This window comes from Lissotriton vulgaris, chromosome 7 (genome assembly GCF_964263255.1).
Source record: "Lissotriton vulgaris chromosome 7, aLisVul1.2, whole genome shotgun sequence".
Classification (NCBI taxonomy): domain Eukaryota; kingdom Metazoa; phylum Chordata; class Amphibia; order Caudata; family Salamandridae; genus Lissotriton; species Lissotriton vulgaris.
This window is the reverse complement of record NC_141695.1, coordinates 14,239,575-14,259,624: the sequence shown is the minus strand read 5'-3', so window position 1 is coordinate 14,259,624 and position 20,050 is coordinate 14,239,575. Positions and strand designations below refer to the sequence as shown.

At 44.9% G+C, this 20,050-nt stretch overlaps 1 protein-coding gene across 2 annotated transcripts in view; it reads left to right on the top strand.

Moving 5' to 3' along the window:
• The window catches only part of LOC147700523 (uncharacterized), a 137,490-nt gene that overhangs the window by 73,501 nt on the left and 43,939 nt on the right, over positions 1-20,050 (top strand). For both annotated transcript variants that reach the window (XR_015297386.1, XM_086929674.1), the window contains exon 2: positions 13,235-13,334. The gene's annotated coding sequence lies outside the window, so the exon portion shown is untranslated. The remainder of the gene's footprint in view (positions 1-13,234; positions 13,335-20,050) is intronic.

Below are 20,050 nucleotides of genomic sequence, written 5' to 3'. Positions count from 1 at the left end.
GGGCGTTTCTTCGTCCCATGAGGGAGCCGTTGAGCAAAAGAGACTCGGCCTGCTGTCTTAGTCGCTGATAGGCCTGATTATCGGATTTTTATCGATCACTTTATGTTGCAACAGTGGAAAACAAAACAGCCCTTGCCTATTTATTTTTACAGCATTCCTGCGTATTATACCCTACCCCCAAACAGTATTTTGCCTGTTACCATAGTAGTAGTTTATGGAACACTTACGTCAGCACATAGGTTAAAATTTCACCACAATATGTTGCTAATGAGTGAGCTTCAGCATTATACTTCAAATTATAAATATCATTTCTATTGAAGACTGCTACCCCAACAAAAAACAGACGTCTGTACTTTTTTAATTAACTTTTATTAAAACAATAACTGGAACTATAACTAAAAGATAACACTACAATAAATAACTAGAACTATAAGTAACAAAACAATATAATAAACAACATATAATATGGAGTCCAAAATAAGTATTGTAGTTAATCTGCAAAACAAAAAGAAAATTAGTGTTTAAAATTAGATTGAAGTGACTAAATGAGATCAAACATCACAAGTCAAAGTAAAACTTGACAATATTTATATTTTTTTAAATCTTCGCAGTGTGCCTGAAACGCTTCCACTGGCATTGTACATGCAGACTTTGGTCCACCCTCTTTATCAATTTTTGCAGTTTGAGATATAACGTCCTACATGTGTTATTCATCTCCTACTTTCTCCTTTCAAATTCTCTTGTAAAGACCTTAACAACAAATAAAGGGAACATTTTCTGCATATTTTTAATAAAGCATTTGACACAATGCATAGTAACACCGTATTTATTGAATGTTTTGAAATTAATTTTCACAAGTCTTAAAAAAGGTGAATGCAAGAAAAGTTACTTGCCGCATATGCAAGACTGCTTTCAAGAGGAGACCCCAATAAAAAGGACTTGTGTGGAACTGCAAGTATGCTGAAGCAGTTGCAGACTAAGAATCCGGTCAACTTTGCAAGGGAAGAGTTAAGGAGATTGAGAGGGGCTCCTTCTGCTTCATGAGAAGGCCCGAGTACCAGTGGAGCAACACCGTCAACCTCTAGAGCACAGCCTAATATTTGTCCCCAATTTGAAACCCTTTAAGAGAAAAAGTAAGAAGGTTGGGAGCTTTGTATGCCATCCTAATATCTAATTATCCATAGTTATACAGAGATCCGCCCTGTATCAGACTCATATGTACAAGTGTATATTGTAGATTATCTGCCACCGAAAACCTCTCAAGTACCTATATGCGTTACTTTTTAACTTCGTTGAGTAGTCATATTGTGAGTATTTACCTTAAAGTTGTTAATTTTTTATTGATTATTGCTCTTTGAGATATTCCCTGTCTACAAACAGAGAAGAATAGGAATATTCTGTCTCCCTTTGCAGATAGTGAAGGATAGGTAATGCGGACTTTTGTCCCCCGTTGTAATCCGTCATGCCTGTTTTTCTCCCCACTGATTGATTGATTGGCTGGACATTTATTGTTCAAGGAATAGTTCTAACGAGGTATTCTCTGTTTGCAAATAACGTGGAATAGAAATATTCTGTCTAGTCTTTGCAAGTAGTGAAGGGTGGGTAATGCGGACCTTTGTCCCCCGTTGTAATCTGTCATGCCCATCTACTCCCCACTGATTGAGAAACTAGTTCCACCCGGACCATTTATTAGAGGTACATCATCTGGCTCAACCGGAGAGTACCCCTAATAAAGAAGACATATGTAAAATACGAAGTAATCACTGTATCCTGTTAAACAGAAACTTTACTATGAAACACACTTGAAAAAGAAGGGAAAGAAATCGAACAAAATCAGTAGGCCACTGATGAGTTTTTGACTTCGCAAGAAATAAGAAACATGGAAGTGGTGAGTGAAGCCAAGCTTGACGTTACGGCAGCCACGAGGTAGCTAACCTCCGCCACCCCCCCACTGCTCCAAGCATGTCTGTCCCACCGCCCGCCACGCCCATTAACGGTAACATGAAATAGATACAAATCAGCAGATACCTACCCCCATTCCGGAAACTCCCGAAGTGCAACAGGTCCACGGTTACGCCCATCCGGAAGACGAGGCCTCGACACGTGCAGGGCGGGGCCCGACTAGCCGCCATCAGCCGTGGGGTGGATGGCCCAAAATGTTATGGTCTTCCGATTCTCTTCTTCTGCCGCCTTCAAGCCCACGGGGGGGGGGGGATGTCTTGCCTCTGCCTCCGACCCCCCCACCCCCCTCTTATCGCCTGGTCCGGACATCACGGATATCAACGCCAGGTGTCGGCGTGGGGCCGACGGGATCCTTCTTCTTTCTTCAATAATGGCTGCGACGGACGGGGGTTGATCGCATGGGAGACGGATCTCCCCCTTTGTCTTCCAGCCGGCCATTTTGAAACTCTCCGCCCGGACTCGGTGGTCTGTGCCCATGGGCCGGAGGCGCTGACTACCTCCACTGCTTTGGTGGCCCGCCTCCCTGCATCGTTGGTGCCGTTGGTGGTCCCGGGCTGGCTCTCCCTGAACCCTGCTGGCGGCTGGATCGATACCGGAGAGTGCTGTGGCCCCGCCGGGCTGACAAAATGGCGGCCAGCACCCTGTATCCTGGACTCGTTGTTGACGGGGACACTGGCCTACCGCACGGCGCGTTTGCTGAATACTGTAGGGGTGTTCCTACACTTGGCGACGTGCTCGCTGCCTTGAATTCCTGGCGTGAGTCCATGAAGTTTCAGTCCGCCAGGCCGGAGGGTGTTCTTCTAGACGGGCTCGCTGAACCGCTTCCCACGTGTGCTTGATATGAGCTCCCCGTTCGGGCCTGAAGCGGCGCCCTGCAGGCCACGGGGGGGATGTCTTGCCTTTGCCTCAGACCCCCCCCCCCTCTTATCGCCTGGTCCGGACATCACGGATATCAACGCCAGGTGTCGGCGTGGGGTGCGCTGGGAGGGAGTGGCGGCTCGAACGAGCCTCTCCCACCCCCACAGGTGGGGGCCCCTCAGCACCCCCAACGCTCCACTCACCCAACAAAAGGTCTCGTCCACTATTGCGAGGCAATGATGCTCCGCTCACCCAGCGGGGGTCTCGTCCACTGTTGCGGTGCAACTGCGCTTCTGAGTTCAACTAGAAAATGAGTCCTGCATCCAGAAACGTTCTCCTCAACTTTGAAGATTCTATAAGAGCCACGGGGGCCCCGACCCCCGATGGGAAATGACTGCCATGATCACCCACGGAACGACCACGATGTAGCCGCGGGACGTCGGCACGCTCATGCCGGCGCCGGCCTCAGTCTTGAAATGACCAAAATCCTGCAAGACTACCAACTTGATCAGTTCCGGTGGGACACCAGTATGACCCGGTAGGAGAGATTGTTGCCTCCCACCCCACTTTGACTGATGGTTCATGTCGGCAGTCCCCTCTGCTACCCTTCAACGAAAACTTTTGGACTGCCGAAAGAGGTCCCGGTCCAACCACGAGTTGGTGGAGACATTTTGACTATACTTGGACCTTCCTGACCTCACCCAAAATGGCGCCGGTACAAATGAAACTCTCAACTCCTTGTTGTGCCCGATTGCTCAGCCTTGATATCATGAGATATGTATGCAGTTTTTAGCACATGAATTGATATGGGATAAGACTGATTATATGTTCGGACAATGAATTGATCCGGGATGGGTATTGATTATATGTTCGAACAATGAATTGACATGGGACGGGTACTGATTACACGTTCGAACAATGAATTGATATTAAGTTCTAATGCATCATTGATTACTGTATTTATTATTGAAGGTTCGAATTGTCGACACTTTTGGTACTTGCTCACAATGAATTATCGATATGATTTTGTTGCACTTGTCGCACTTTTTACTATGAAATCAACGACCACTGACTCTCTGTTATGTTTTCCACAAATAAATACCCCCCCCATTTATAGTTCCAGCCTGCTCCGTGGCCGGCCCACGGGGTTGTAGGCCCGTATTTGGGCACCAACATTTTTATTAATGGTTTTTGAAAAAGCAAACGTAGTTGTAACGCGTAGATTGGTAAGTTTCGAATAAAAGGCCACTGTTTCCGATTTATTATTATTATTTTTTTTTTTTTAAAAAGCAGGTGAAATGAAGCAGCTCAATTAGTTAAGGGTTAAAAAGTATAGTACGCAGAAACATTGAAAATATGAATGGTCCAGGTTTGTTGTGTGTTTTTCATTTTTGTACAGCATAAAGCAATCGATAAAGATCCTAGTATTTAGCCTCTACTTTATATGCTACCTGTATCAGGGAAGTTGTTTTAAATGCCCCTAAGCCACCCCGAAGGAATGTCACCTGGCCCCCCTAGTACGAACGAAAACGACCCCGTACCACTGTAGGTTATCTCTCTTCCTCAAAAATGACAAAAATTACTTTCTAGGACGTTTTGGACATTGATGATTTTCATATGATCTATTTATTAAAGTAATACTCATCTCTCCGCATGAAATTAATTTTCCACATGCTACACAAGTCAATCTCATCTGCCCAAAGTTCTTTTGCAGATTTGAGACCGTTTCCCTTGCCTCTGACTCACTTATTGCTAAGTCATTGGTGGATGTTTTTGCCGGTCGGGGGTTATCCACCAAATCTCGAAGTTGTGCTTTAGAATAATTAAGAGGGTGCCACCTCTCCATGTGCCGATGCATGGTATGATTACCATAGCTATATTTTTTTTCGGTCCCTCTCAAGAGTTTTTTTTTTGCAGATGAGGCAGGTAACAAACCTGGCATTAACTTTCTTTTCATGAGAAGGAAAAGGAAAAAATTGCCAGATAAAATTCACTTTCACATGGGACGTTCTTGGCATTTCTTTCAGAAACTTTTACATCACTGTGTCATTTCTTTGTCTATCCTGGTTAAAGCAATGTCATGTAAATAGTTGTTGAAAAAGTTTTTTTTTAACGTGTTTACTTTGTTGGAGCGTTGTATATATTTATAAGTTATAAAAGTGTTATAATCCTACTACTTTGTTGGAGTGCTATATATTTTTAATGTGACACATAATTGTGAAGACTTTGATGTACAAAAAGGCATCCCTGGAATCTTCCGCTTCAGGCTCCGTCCCACACACCCTTACAGTGAGAATCCCCTCCCCAATCACAATACAGGATCGTTATCAGATAGTAGGAACGCGTGTGGTGTGATGGATCTCATGAGGTGGGGGCCTTGATCTACTGTAACTCTTTTGAACAGGGGTGATTCTTTACAGTTGGGGCCATAAACTACATCCGCAGGGCTAGGTGATAGCCTGGGACCGGCCTGGACAATCAGACACAGAGGAAGAGGAGTGTCAGAGGGTGCGGTAGTGAATAGGGTGAAAGGGAGGTGTCGGGCGGGCACAGGGTGTGATACTCAGGGAAGAGCAGCGCAGATGGGAGGAGGTTTATGGCCCATGCATGAAAGAGAGAGCGGGGGTGACCAGTGCGTGGGGGAGATGCTTGCGAGGGTGGGGAGCCATGCTGAGGATCGGCGACGTGCAGAGAGTGGGTCTGGTCAAGGCATCTAAAATGGCTGCCGTGCACGACAAAAGTGTGGCATTGGAAAAAAAGCAAGATGGCGCAGACAATGTTTATCAATACGGATTAATTTATTACAATTATTTTTAACAATATATTTACTCACAGTGTCAAAATGGCGGTCAACACTTCCTGATTTCCTTCAAATCGAACGTTAACAGACGTCACGCAGCAAAAAAAAAAAAAAACGCTCACACGCAGCCGCTGGAAGACAAGTATCAACATATATAAGCCTCCTCAACCACCCTCCGAAAACATAGGGGGTCAGGATACGTCTCCTGTACCCCCTTATACCCATTTCTCACATTGTTTTTCCTCCATCTTGTAATTTAATTAAATCGAAACACAAAATGGCGAATCCCCGTTTCGCTACCAGTTTGCGGCCCGGTTCGCGAACCGGGAAGCGCTTCTACCGCGAAAAACTAATTTTTTTTATTTGCCCCACGGGACCCTTTAATAACCCCAACATCATTCCTAGGGGGTCAAGAGGGGTCTACCTTGCCCCCTTTCATTAAATTCCCCCTTCGTTTTTCTCCTCCTCTTGTCTCTCGATCCTACCGAGAGACAAGATGGCGGCCGCACCGGACTGTTTAGAATGTTGACAGACACAGGAGAGCCAATCAGCTTCGCTTCGCAAAGCTCCGTTACGCGAAAAGTACGCGATCTGGAGCGCTATCCGGGACGCTGTCACAGATATATCTGTTTTTTAAAACGTTAATTTCTCAAAATCCACTGGAGCACATATATTGAGACCCAGCAAAGGCACATCGGGCTAACAGTCCCTACAATTTTGCCAAGTTTTATGCAAATCCATTCAGCCGTTCGAGCTAAAAGTGAGGCACAACGCCCTATGGAAAAATGAATGGGAAAAAGACGTTTTGGGACCCCCCTTTTTTCTCAGCCCCCCCTTGACGAAACCCCCCCAAATTTTCAGGGGCTGCTCAGAAACAAAATGTGCCATTTTCCTGAAAATTTCAGCCGATTCCGTCCACAAACGCCAAAGTTATTAGACATAGAATTTTCAAAAGTCCCATAGAGAAAAAATCCTAACTATATATACCTACTGGCGACCTCCAGTAGGTAATACATATATATATATATATATATATCATTTTTTTTATTTTTTTTTGCGGAGTTAGTCCTTTCTCTGTGCTCAGGGAAGGGTGGGGATTTAATGGTGGCTGAAATGGAACTGTAACTGACACTAACGAAGCCTAAACGGTGAAACGCGTCTGTCGAGGGGGCAGGGGGGTCTGCCAATAAACTCATTGTGGTGAAACACCGACTTGGAGTCACTTTGTGGATTCGAGTGTGAGTCAAGTATATATATATAAATATATAAAATTTCTATGGCAAAATGAAACCCCTCATTTTGTTCCTTTTCAAATTAAATGTATTAAGTGTTACCACTTTATTCCAATCAAGATGATTTCAGGTGTGCCATACTTTTGTCATAAGTAAGACTGTTAGCGTTCTAGTTGTTTTTTAGAACACTCTGGGACATTCTGTCATTGGGATATAGTTGGGCTACATCTGGCTGATATTTGGGCTACATTTGGTCTCTTTTGTCTCTGGTGGCCATCTTGGGAGACTGCATATCAGAATTTTTTTAATGAAATATAAGAGGATTTGAGAAGTCACTCAAAATGTGCCCTAATTTTTCTTTCTTCAGCACTAATCATAATTTCTATGGCAAAATGAACCCCCTCATTTTGTTCCTTTGCAAATTAAATGTTTTAAGTGTTAACACTTTATTCCAATCAAGATGACTTCAGGTGTGCCATACTTTTGTCATAAGTAAGACTGTTAGCGCTCTAGTTGTTCTTTAGAACACTCTGGGACATTCTGTCATTGGGCTATAGTTGGGCTACATCTGGCTGATATTTGGGCTACATTTGTTTTTTTTTGTCTCTGGTGGCCATCTTTGGGCTAAATTGGGCTACATTGGGCTACATTTGGGCTCTAACATATATATATAGCCCAATGTAGCCCAATATATATTTTTTCAAAGTTAATTTTCGTAAAAACCACTGGAGCATATATTTTGAGACATAGCAAAGGCACATCGGGGTACCAGTCCCTACAATTTTGCCAAGTTTGGTGGAAATCCATTCAGCAGTTCAGGCTAAAAGTGAGGTCGACCGCCCTATGGAAATTAACATGGGGAAAACACGTTTTGGGACCCCCCTTTTATCTCGGCCCCCGCTTGGTAAATCCCCCCCAAACTTTCAGGGAAGGACCGGGGCGCAGCGAGGCAAATTTGGGGAAATTTTCAGGCAGATTCCTCAACCGGCACCAAAGTTATTCACAATAGAATGTTGAGATTTTGCATTGAAAATAATCCTAACTATAACTACCTACTGGCGACTGCCAGTAGGTAATATATATATACACTGGGGTAAGAGACATTCTCGCGCTACGAATGGCACTACAACACCCAGAAAGCCGTTTTGGCCACGCCCACTTAAGGCAGGTGTTTATTTGAAGGAGCGCGAGATGTTTAAAAAGATGCCATAGAAGCCAGCAAGAAACACGCCTCTGAAGAAAGGAAAAGGTATTCCTGAAACGCGTCAGGCGAACTATTCATTTTGAAGTGGAACTGCTGTGTAGCCTTGTGCGTGCCTGCTGCCATTAAATTAAGTGAAAGAATACAGTCTTCCAGTGGCCTCTGTTCGTTTGGGGAAACCTGCAAATGACGTAATGTATATCGGCTGGCCTCGGCCGAGGACAGAAGCCCATCGCTGAAGAGCGGGTCTTCTCGAGCACTTCACCGGTGTTCGAGTTAAAAGAAGGAAGCAGGATGAGCATCCTTGCAGGAGAGTGTTCCCCTTCACGATGTCAGCAACAAAGCAAAGCGCAAGACAGCAGCGGAACCGCTTCTACCCACTGGGGAAAAAACAATGTTCTTAAGATTGGACACTATGTGCAAACCCACTGGGGTAAGAGACATTCTCGCGCTACGAATGGCACTACAACACCCAGAAAGCCGTTTTGGCCACGCCCACTCAAGGCAGGTGTTTAATTGAAGGAGCGCGAGATGTTTAAAAAGATGCCATAGAAGCCAGCAAGAAACACGCCTCTGAAGAAAGGAAAAGGTATTCCTGAAACGCGTCAGGCGAACTATTAATTTTGAAGTGGAACTGCTGTGTAGCCTTGTGCGTGCCTGCTGCCATTAAATTAAGTGAAAGAATACAGTCTTCTAGTGGCCTCTGTTCGTTTGGGGAAACCTGCAAATGACGTAATGTATATCGGCTGGCCTCGGCCGAGGACAGAAGCCCATCGCTGAAGAGCGGGTCTTCTCGAGCACTTCACCGGTGTTCGAGTTAAAAGAAGGAAGCAGGGTGAGCATCCTTGCAGGAGAGTGTTCCCCTTCACGATGTCAGCAACAAAGCAAAGCGCAAGACAGCGGCGGAACCGCTTCTACCCACTGGGGAAAAAACAATGTTCTTAAGATTGGACACTATGTGCAAACCCACTGGGGTAAGAGACATTCTCGCGCTACGAATGGCACTACAACACCCAGAAAGCCGTTTTGGCCACGCCCACTCAAGGCAGGTGTTTAATTGAAGGAGCGCGAGATGTTTAAAAAGATGCCATAGAAGCCAGCAAGAAACACGCCTCTGAAGAAAGGAAAAGGTATTCCTGAAACGCGTCAGGCGAACTATTCATTTTGAAGTGGAACTGCTGTGTAGCCTTGTGCGTGCCTGCTGCCATTAAATTAAGTGAAAGAATACAGTCTTCCAGTGGCCTCTGTTCGTTTGGGGAAACCTGCAAATGACGTAATGTATATCGGCTGGCCTCGGCCGAGGACAGAAGCCCATCGCTGAAGAGCGGGTCTTCTCGAGCACTTCACCGGTGTTCGAGTTAAAAGAAGGAAGCAGGGTGAGCATCCTTGCAGGAGAGTGTTCCCCTTCACGATGTCAGCAACAAAGCAAAGCGCAAGACAGCGGCGGAACCGCTTCTACCCACTGGGGAAAAAACAATGTTCTTAAGATTGGACACTATGTGCAAACCCACTGGGGTAAGAGACATTCTCGCGCTACGAATGGCACTACAACACCCAGAAAGCCGTTTTGGCCACGCCCACTCAAGGCAGGTGTTTATTTGAAGGAGCGCGAGATGTTTAAAAAGATGCCATAGAAGCCAGCAAGAAACACGCCTCTGAAGAAAGGAAAAGGTATTCCTGAAACGCGTCAGGAGAACTATTCATTTTGAAGTGGAACTGCTGTGTAGCCTTGTGCGTGCCTGCTGCCATTAAATTAAGTGAAAGAATACAGTCTTCCAGTGGCCTCTGTTCGTTTGGGGAAACCTGCAAATGACGTAATGTATATCGGCTGGCCTCGGCCAGGACAGAAGCCCATCGCTGAAGAGCGGGTCTTCTCGAGCACTTCACCGGTGTTCGAGTTAAAAGAAGGAAGCAGGGTGAGCATCCTTGCAGGAGAGTGTTCCCCTTCACGATGTCAGCAACAAAGCAAAGCGCAAGACAGCGGCGGAACCGCTTCTACCCACTGGGGAAAAAACAATGTTCTTAAGATTGGACACTATGTGCAAACCCACTGGGGTAAGAGACATTCTCGCGCTACGAATGGCACTACAACACCCAGAAAGCCGTTTTGGCCACGCCCACTCAAGGCAGGTGTTTATTTGAAGGAGCGCGAGATGTTTAAAAAGATGCCATAGAAGCCAGCAAGAAACACGCCTCTGAAGAAAGGAAAAGGTATTCCTGAAACGCGTCAGGCGAACTATTCATTTTGAAGTGGAACTGCTGTGTAGCCTTGTGCGTGCCTGCTGCCATTAAATTAAGTGAAAGAATACAGTCTTCCAGTGGCCTCTGTTCGTTTGGGGAAACCTGCAAATGACGTAATATATATATATATATATATATATATATATATATATATATATATATATATATATATAATTGTTTTGCAAAGCTACTCTACTTTATATAACATTAGCTGTGGCAGGACCTCATTCCTGAGCACCCTGCCCTCCTCCCCACTCTGTCTTCCCTCTGCTACAAGTACGCAGCCGCCCTCCTTCTGCTTTACCTGAAAGGAACAGATAATTTAAAATCACTTAGGATTATTTACGCACCCGTTAAAAGGAGATCATAGTTTTCATTTTGCTTTGCAGAATGACTTGACTTTTCTCCAAAAGCCGGAACATGTATTGGAAATGCACATTTAACAATAAACCTGAAGAAATCCAACGTCCTATGCTTTTCCAGCATACGCAAAAAACAATAAAACTTTGTTTGGAGGATGAATTCCAGCACCCAAAAACAGGTGGATGAATATAAATATCTGGGCATCTTATTAGATCGCCAATTAAACTACAAACATCATTTAGACCTCAGGAAAACCAAATCAAACCAACTACAATTTGCTTTCAAAACTATACAGAAAAAACTAAGCGGAAGTTCAACCAGTCACCTACTAAAGGTGGTAGCAGCAACATTTCTGCCCTCCATTACATATGGCTCGGAAATGTTGGACACCAAGGATTCCAAAATGTTAAATCTTGTCCAATGAAGTTTGTTAAAAAAATTGTTCTTTATTCCGCGTCATGTTTCCCAGGCGCTAATACGACTGGAATATGGACTAACAAACCAGATACAGGCCAGACAAGGTGCTCTGGCAAAGTATTAATGGCGAATGAGGGCAGCGGAGGACAACACGCTATTCCATCACTGTTGGGAGGAGGTCGAAAAACAGGCTAGGCAAACCAATTCCACGTGCAAGACCCTTAGGCAAGCACTACTATCACTAAATCTGGAGGAATCTTGGCACACCCCAATGTCATATCTCGCTTTAAAACAAATTACTAATAAATCTATGAAACAAGTATAGTTGAAAACTGATACAGCACTAGTGGCTGGCAAAAGTCACGCATGGATGGTGATGCCAATGTACAAACAATTTAAACAACTCTTTTTACAAGAATGCTTCAGAGATCACTATATGAGGAAACTATGTTTACTAAGACTGGGGTGGTTTCCGGTTAAAGACCTCACCCCAGAATGGTTACTGACTTGGCCATTTCTGGATTGTCGCCTCTGTGATAAGGGAGAAGAGTCGCTATTACATCTATTATGTATCTGCCTGGCCCTATCCAATTTAAGAAAGATCCTTCTGAGGCCAATGCTAAGAGAATGCTAAGAGAAACATGACAGGAACTGCAGAGCGGCCCTGATAAAATGCCTCAGCGACTCTTGGTCCAACTTTCATGCAAAACGATCAAATTCCTGACGTTTGCAGCTCAAGAGCTCGAAAAGAAGGCTCCAGCAAAACAGGAACTGGGAAACATGGACGTATTGCACCTGGACCCAGAGCTTTCTTGATGCTCTTTGCAGCTTCCTCTCCTCCCTCTCCCCTTTTATTCTATGTCATTTTAAGCACTTTATTTGAGACAGGGGGGATAGTCATGCTTATTCAAGCACAAGTTTTAACGTGTGCTGCATCCTTGTTATAACAATCGTCTGGTGGTTCCAATCTTCTAATGTAAGGGCTATCCTTCCCCTTATAAAAATGTTCTGGTTTTATTCAGCATGCACACTTGCGTAATGCTGCCCAGCACACGAAGGCATGTTTCGCAATTTTATCGTTGTTTTTTGTTTTTATTTATTATGACATTTGATCAATGTTGCCCAGTACATGGGTGCATGTTTCACTTTATATGATGTTGTTTTCCACATGGTGGTACGTCCCACCCTTTAACAAATTAAATAAAAGTATTTCTAACAGGTATTGGAAATGAAGAAAAGCGTCAGGACAGCCCTCTGAAAACCGGGTCTGAAATCTGTAACCTGTGGTAACCTTACCAGGGGAGCTTTGCTATCTATGACCAGTGCCTGATAACTGCTGTGATGCCATTGGGCTGTGATATGTGCAGGTTCTATTGTGGAGCTGGAGGAAGCTGGGCTTGAAACTTGGATAGGAAATTCCTCTCAAGAGGTTTTCAAAGCTTTTTTAATACATTCTGCCTCTTAACCCTTTACGCACTTAACAAGAAATAAAATAACACGGGAAGAGGTATATAGATGTAACCAAATGTAAAACTGTCGCTACGGAGGTTGGAACAGAAGTTCGGGCATATATTAAAGCCAAGAGACTAAACATTTCTCAGAACTCTGTCACCCCCAGCCTGGTTTACACATTAGTAAATGTGAGTGATGTGGAATCCTGGAGTCATTCTCTCACACCAGACCGTGTGGGCCCCGCGCAGAGAGGGGCACCTGGTACCTACTATTCTACACACATCACACTCAAAGCACCTGTAAAGTCTATTAGGCATCACAAAATTCCGAATACCACTGATATCAATCATTTCAGGTACTGGCACTTGTCAATTTTAGACTAACCCACTCCCTGCAGGTCACTTACCCTTCGTTCCTGGAGGAATCTCTAGACCTAGCTCTGCTTGTGATTGTCATCTGTACCGACCACTCCTGGATGGGTTTCCTCATTTTCTTTTAATATGTGACTCGTTCTCCATTATTTCAGCTCCTTACCCCTCATTATACGCTTTGAATCACTTTTCCTTTTCTTCTTTTAGCTCCCAACTTTCTTTCAAACTTTAACATTTTGTCTGTGACTGCACTTTTCTTATGTATATTGTCTGAAAATCCCTCTGACTCACACCTACCGTGAACTGACCTCAGTATGTCTTTTTTTCTTCTTTCCAGGGTCATAGATTATACAGGGTTCCAAATCCCTGGTGAAACCAAAACTTACTCAGCCTTGGCAGAAGCAATGTGTGGAATCCGGTATCACCTAACCCAGCAGGTAATGACCGAAGCACAATTTTTCTCCTTCACAGTGGGTAGTACTGCAAATGGAACAGAAACACTGTGGTTCAAAGGGCGTGTGAGATTTGTTAACATTTGTTTCTTCTGCATCTGATGTGATAGTAATATGTTCTGAGCATTAACTGGTCACCATGCTTTTCAAGCTTACATCTCGAGAATCCCACATGTCACACCTTAGTCGCATCCTTGAGAGGTCACAGTAGGGGTCACACTTGCCAGGACTCTGTGCACTTGAGTAGTGCGAGGTCGATCTGAGATGCCAGACACCATTTGTACCTTTATTGGAGATTGATAAACTCTTGAGGAATATTAAGAATCAGTTTTTACACCATTTCTTTTCCACAAACCAAATCATTCTGTGCAATTGCCAGAAGCACCAATTGGTATTTTAGGAAATTGTTACGTTGGGATTAACTGAAGAACAACAGGTTGTCAAAAGACATTGGGAAGAAAAACACTTTGAAATGTTTTGCTTGACTTGAGTGGGAGTAATACAGCCAGGAAGAATTGAACTTAAAAAGAATCTGACATTTTAACTCAGTTTAGGGAATTAAAAAAAATTAAGAATTCCCTTCCACTAATTCCAAGGTATTGCCTGATATATTTTGTGGAAATCAGAAAAAAAATGTTGTGAGATGACACATTATTTCAGTGAAATCGTAATTGACGCATTTGATAAAGTGTTCTGTAGTAACCACGCTACACTGGTATGATGTAAACCAAGTAGGTTTATTCAGAAGTAAGTTAACAGGTGGTAAAAGTCTTGTAGATGGTAATTCACAGCCCCACCAGGAGCAGCCTGCTAGCTGCTCAGCCCATCTCACCAACTGCCACACCTGGACCCAGGCATTCTAGTGAAGATCCACTCACCAACATTCCATACAGAGTAGACACACACAGGCTGAGCAGCTAGAGTGAAGAAACATAGGGAATGAAACATCATGTGAGAACAGTACATGTTCCATGATATATTCATCCCAAACCTGGTGGAGGTGGGTATCAAAGAGAAAACACAAAAGTGTTGTAAGTCTTAGTTGTATGATCAGCACCAGGCGATACAGCTTCCACTTTTTCCACCTACCTTCAAATAGCTGAGTGGTCCCTATGGGGGAAGTGTAGCCCTTGACTTCCAAGCAGTTGTATTACACCAGGGAAAGAACAAAACCTCTAAAATTAGTGAATTTCAGTTATTCATTTGGTGCATTTATTTATAGATTTCCGAATATATGAATACAGTCAGTCAGTCAGTCAGGATATCTTTATTCGACTTATTACAAGTCATACAAAGAAACAAAAACGATAAAACATAACATAGGATACATATGTCCATACATAACCCAGCGTTTCCATAAAAACATTAAAACTACAAATACATGTTAAATACTATATACAAAATTAAGACAATACAAATTATTTCATAGGAAGCAAGCATAATAACCCTTAAAAATTGCTAAGGCGAGTTTTGACCAGCAGCTTTCACCCTAGCTGCAGCTTCTAAGAAATTTGCGATGCAAAAGGTAGTGCGGGGATTTGACAAAAGCTGTAAATAAAGCAATGCTGGACGAACCTGAGTGAAACCCGCTTCTTTCAGAATAGGGAGCAGATATTTTTTCCTCTGCTCATGAAAGAAGCTGCAAAACATAACGAAGTGCATTGTGTCCTGCACCGAGAAGTCGTCACATCTACAAGGTGGAGCTTCATCTGGCTTCTGCCAGCCCTTAAATGAACCAAGATGGTAGTGTATCAGGTTGAACCTGAACTTGGTTAACAGGAACCTATGGTAGGGAAAGGTTACAAAAATAAGATAAGGTGCGATGGAGGGGGCACTGACCAAAAGGTTATGAGACCTAACTGATGGCTTCAATAGTTCCGCATCCTCGCGATGCGCTTCCTTACTTTCCATGAATGCCTTTTTTATGTGACCTATATCCGGGCCCTGATTTTGTCTGGGCATAAAAAGAGCTCAGGGCATTTATTTATAGATTTCCCATATCAGAATATATGAATACATTTTGACAGTATAATGCAGTATTCATACTTTTCTAGGAACAAGGTGTTCCCAAATGGTGATGGTGCAGTGAAATCAAAAGTGCCATAGGGACCATTTTTTTGTTAATAATTGCCCGGCTCAGGTCCCTGGGTTACTCAGTTGCCCCTTTAGTTCTAGTAAACTATAAAAATCTGAGGACTGGTGCCCCCCAAGGTTCTTCCCTGGGTCCAACGGTGTTCAGTCTATATTTGCACCCACCTAATGCTGTTAGATACATTTCTTGGAGTAAAAATCATGAACTATGCGGATGGAACGTAATTGATTGCATCCATAGATTGCACCACACCTGATCCTTTGACCGTACTCCTTAGCTGTATAGGGATGGTTCATCTTGGCTGCTTTCTTATTCCCTGCAATTTAAGGAGGATAAAACAGAAATCTAGGGTTGCTTCAGTGACATGCATTTAAGAGTGCTTCCCTCTGATGTTTTGCCTTTATCAGGGGATCCCTTGCCCACAACATCAGCAGTAACTAGGAATTTATATATTGTTATTTATTCTTATTCATACTCGAGGTACTCCTACATCTCATTTTCCTCCTTTCTCTCCCCCTCAGCAGTTTGCTTCTTCTGCTGATAACAATCTCTTATTTTTGCAAATATTGACAATTCGTAAAATATGCAGTCTTTTCAAGCCTTTGTCTCTACTGTACCAGGACACTACTATGACTAGGATGATATTGTCCTGAAAGCACACTAATGGCGATGGGAGGAATGCTTGCAGATAGCGTAACTGCTGCCTACCGCTCCCAACCCGTCGTTTCATACCCACCATTCCACTCTGGACAGAGGCCTGCCTTATGCAAATCAGTACTGACCCTGCTCCTCATGCTGACAGTAAATCCCCAGCTGTGGACCCATGTGGACCCTGCAATGGGTCCACAAGCAATCCCAGAGTGCTTCCAGCTTTATTAGGCCTCGTCAGAGAGCTATAGCTTGGATGCTGTTGAAAGTGATCAGGATTAGCACTGGCTGACACATGATTACATTTTGCTTCCCTAACATGCATACTAAATACGTAGGCATTGTCGATGAGGCAGCCGTTATCCATCACCCTTGCGAGAGGATTTCAGAAAGAGACTCAAGACCTGTCTTTTCGACTGAGCCCTACTACCGAGCGCCTGGATACTCTCAGAGTGATTAGTCGCGCTGTACAAATAGTGGTTGATCGATTGATTGAACCTTTTCTCGGCATTATTTGCTAAACGATCATATGATTTGTTTCCATACATTCTGTGGTTTGACACTGATGATCCTTACAATGCCAGTTTGCCTTTAGTTGACACTCTGGCACCACAATAAGAAACAATTACAATATGGCCCGCCCCCCCCCGCACCCCCCCATTCTTTTATCTTTTCTTTTTGTAAATTCTCGGTCATGCTGGGCGCTTGTAACTGTGCCCATGCTTCCGTTTAAACAACTGCGAAACAATAGTTGATGGACAGAATGCAGAACAATGTCATACATTCACCCCAGTACAGAGATCTGGGCCTAAATCCATCGTTTTTTTGCACTCCACACCAGCCCAGTTCAGACATTGACATATGCAAATCAGCCTTGACCCTGTGCCTCATGGGAACAGTCCAGCCCGAGCTACCAAGCCATGTCTTTGCTGGACCGGAATCAAGCATCCTAGGACCGGTTTCTGGCTATCAGCCGTCTTCAGCCAGGATGGCTTGACTCCAGTGGTTTAGTGAGCAAGGGACCCACGTCTGGGCATACCCTTCCCACATAGGGTGAGCAGCAAAACACACAAGATGATGGACGAAATGCTGCACATTGGCAAAACATTCACCCCCAGTCACAGATCTCGGTTTAATCCATCGTTATTTTCCCTTGAGCAAGCAGACTCCATCAATTCCTGGCTTTGTTCGGGATGTGACTTAGTAGCTCCCCTTAGGCGTGTATCATCAAAACGCACTAACGAAGCCAACCGCTGGTTCAATCAGGATCTCAAAGATCTAAAACTCAATCTCCGGCGGGCGGAACGCTCATGGAGGCACGCCTACTGTCCAACCTTAAGAAAACAGTATATCTCTCTCTTGGCCCAGTACAAAAAATCCATCCTAGCAACCAAGAAAACCTACTTTTCTTCCAAAATTTTAGCCGCAGAGAATCAGTCCAAAGAAATCTTCACCATCGTGCACGATCTTGCCTACTCCGACAGGGCTTCCCTGAAACCTTCCCCCTCCCAGCACCTCTGTGATTCCCTTAACACTTTTTTTCTCGACAAAATCTCCATCATCAAAGCCAATATTCCTCCGCCCTCCCCTTCCTTTGTAACTCCCAAGTGTCCCCCCAACCCAGTTCGCCTTGACTCATTTCCCCCTCTTATAGAAGAATCCTTTCTTTTTTTTCTACCGATGATCAAGTCCGGCTCCCCCCTAGATCCTTGCCCTGCACCCATTCTGAAACAGATCTACTCGGCCTGCACATCACCCCCCTCTCACCCTTCTTAACAGTTCGCTATCCCAGGGCACTGTAATTCCCTCCCTCAAAACAGCCGTCATCTTACCCATTCTAAAAAAACCCGGAGCGGACCCCTCTACTCTTGTCAACTATCGTCCCATCTCTCTCCTACCCTTTCTGGCGAAAGTCCTAGAGCGCCACGTAACTAGGACACTCAGCACATTCGTGGAGGAGAATAAGATATTGGCCCCTCTGCAGGCAGGGTTCCGCCCCTCGCATTCAACTGAGTCCGTGGTCCTTTCGGTTCTGGACAACCTCAGAGAGGGTATGGACAACAGTCATCCCCAGGCCCTGGTTCTCCTCGAGCTCTCCGCCGCCTTTGACACGGTTGATCATTCCATCTTACTATCCCATGTCAAGGCGGCGGGAATCAGAGGCGTTGCCCTGGTCTGGTTGTCCTCCTTTCTGAGCGGTCGTTCCCAAGCTGTGCACCTGGGAGACTTTGTAGCAGACTTCCAGGCGGTCAAATGTGGGGTCCCCCAGGGCTCCTCCCTGTCCCCGCTATTATTTAACCTGTACATTGCCCCCCTCATCTTTGCCCTCCAACAGCTGGAGGTCTCTGTCTTTAATTACGCGGATGACCTCCAGCTGATCTTCTCCCTATCTTCTTCCACTCAGTCCATTTCCAATTTTCAATTTATCATGACCTTTATCCGGGAGTGGATGAACCACAACCACCTGAAGCTCAACCCCGACAAAACGGAGTTGGTGCTGACAGGTGGTTGCTCCAGTCCCTGGTCCCCCTCCTTCTGGCCCCCCTCATTGGGTCCCCCACCCACCCCTTCTTCTTCTGTAAAAACCCTCGGTTTTAAACTAGATCACCAACTCTCACTTCACCCCAGGTCAGCTCTGTGGTGTCCTCATCCTTCCACTCCCTTCGCACCATCCGTAAAGTCTCTCGGTTTTTCTCCTATCCGGCTCTCAAACTTATAGTTCTTGCCATGGTGATCTCCCGCCTGGACTACGGCAATGCCCTTTATTGTGGCATGCCCGCGTACAGTTTGCGACGCCTCCAATTAGTACAAAACCAGGCGGCCCGACTGGTTTTTAACCTACCCAAGTCTCACCATGTCACCCCCCTCCTTAAGACCCTACACTGGCTCCCCATCCGTGAACGGGCCCAGTTCAAACTAGGATGTATCATCTTTAACGCTCGGGCCGGATCAGCCCCTGCATTTATCACTTCCGAAATTCATCTCTATGCCCCCCTCAGGGAGTTGCGTTCCTCTACCCAACAACTACTCCTTGTCCCCCGTTTCAAACGCAAAAAGTGGGGTGGATCCAAATTTTCCACACTTGCCCCCACTTTTTGGAACTCCCTCCCGGCTCACCTGAGATCTTGCCCTCAATACTCACTTTTTCATAAGGCATTAAAGACTTTTCTTTTCACTCAGGCCTTTCCCTCCTAAATTCCCCCTTCCATCCTCCCTCCTTTGAAGCCTCAGGGGTTCAGTATAATCAGCGCCATGAAACCGCTTGGTGTACGTGCGCTTAAGAAATATTTTAAACTCAAAGTCAAACTCACTGCGACGTCCACGCACCCCTCAGCTAGTCTGCAGGAGAGGGACAACGTACAGCAATGCTGGCCCTGTGACTAAGGCCCGCCGACACCGCACCGGACCCTTACGAGGTATCTTGTTTTTGTACTAATAATATCCGCCGCTTAATTCAAATAATAATTTGCGTTAATCATTTTAAACGTTTTCCGTCAATGTCTCCGTGCATTCAGAACACAACTTTCACAGTCCTGGTGCTTCGTTTGGAAAAACATTGTTCCAAGTGTGTTAGCCCAGCTTTCTAAATTCGGACTTAGCAACGGTTTATCTACTTTAAAAAAAAAAAAAACACTTGAGTCTGTATGCCATATGAGGATTGCTTCTTGGTGCTGATAGGGGCCAGTGTGTGCCGTCAAGTGTTTGAATTAAATAGTCAAATCTGTGGTAGAGGAATGTATTCTTGTATGGTTGTGGTGCCATCGCCAGGTCTGTTGTTCGAACAATGGAGTGACTGAGTGCTGTACACCGTGCCTACTGATGCTGCCAGCACCCGTGGGTGCCCCTCACCTACTGTCCCGGCAGAACCCTCGCGGATCGCCTCGTCTGCACCCAGGAGGTCATCATGGTCCAGCACTTCAGTCTCCAGAGGCAGCTGTCTAAGGTGGGTCTTGGCCCGTCC